General features: G+C 45.7%; 1 protein-coding gene across 1 annotated transcript in view; it reads left to right on the top strand.

Annotated features, from left to right (window-relative positions):
- The window catches only part of IRAK2 (interleukin 1 receptor associated kinase 2), a 78,731-nt gene that overhangs the window by 9,895 nt on the left and 67,679 nt on the right, over positions 1-1,157 (top strand). The gene's annotated exons all lie outside the window — the stretch shown is intronic.

Below are 1,157 nucleotides of genomic sequence, written 5' to 3'. Positions count from 1 at the left end.
CTTCCAAGTAGCTGGAACTATAGGCACATGCCACCATACCTGGCTAATTTTTTGATTTATTGTAGAGATGAGGTCTCAACAAGTTGCCCAGGCTGGTCTCGAGCCCCTGGGCTCAGGCAGTTCTCTTACCTCAGCCCCTTAAAGTGCTGGGAACCACCACGCCCGGGCACTTTTTCACTCTTTTAATTATTTTTTCTTTTTGAGTTGAAGTCTTGTTCTGTTGCCCAGACTGGAGTGCAGTGCACAATGACAGCTCATCATAGCCTCAACTTCTTGGGCTCAGGGGATCCTTCAGCCTCAGCCTCCCAATTAGCTGAGACTGCAGGTGTGTGCCACCATGCCTGGCTAGTTTTTTGATAATTTGTAGAGATGAGGTCTTGCTGTGTTGTCAAGGCTGAGCCCAACCAGTCCTCCTACCTCGGCCTTCCAAAGTGCTGGGATTACAGGGCCACTGTGCCCAGCCTCACTCTTTTAATTTTTAATGGATGAGTTTACCATGTACCAAAGAAACTGGTTTAACAGTGGTTACTTGTGGGGAGAGGAACCGGGGAGACCAGGGAACAGGTGTTGGAGGGAGACTTTACTATAAATCCTCTTATACTTTTAGCATTTGGGTTATCGCTTCCAAAAATAAATAAATAAAAAATTTAAGAGCTCCAATAGCTATAACATAAAAGTTCAAAAAAAACCTGTAGTCAAAATGACTCATGTCATCATCCTTACCTCATGTGAATAATTTCTTGCCTGTCTTACTAGAAATGTTCTCTGCAAAAGCAAGCATATTATGAATCTGCGACCTTTTTAAATACACACACACACCATGTACCCTGTTGTACACTTTTTATCACAATACATCTTTGTTTTTTGTTTTTTGTTTTGAGTTGGAGTCTCACTCTGTTGCCCAGGCTAGAGTGCAGTGTCACGCTCATAGCCACCGCAGCCTCGACCTGCTGGGCTCAGGTGATCCTTCTGCCTCAGCCATCCAAGTAGCTGGAACTACAGGCATGCACCCCTATGCCCAGCTAGTTATTTATTTATTTATTGTGGAGATGAGGTCTCGCCATGTTGCCTAGTCTGGTGTCAAACCCGTGGGCTCATGCCGGGCTCAGTGGCTCAGCCTGTAATCCTGCGCCTTAGGGAGGCTGAGGTGAGTGGAT

This window comes from Carlito syrichta, unplaced genomic scaffold, assembly GCF_000164805.1.
Source record: "Carlito syrichta isolate Samal-C Ts95f unplaced genomic scaffold, Tarsius_syrichta-2.0.1 Scaffold304318, whole genome shotgun sequence".
NCBI classification, from domain to species: Eukaryota; Metazoa; Chordata; class Mammalia; order Primates; family Tarsiidae; genus Carlito; species Carlito syrichta.
Note: the sequence above shows the minus strand (reverse complement) of the source record. Positions and strands in the feature narration are given on the sequence as shown.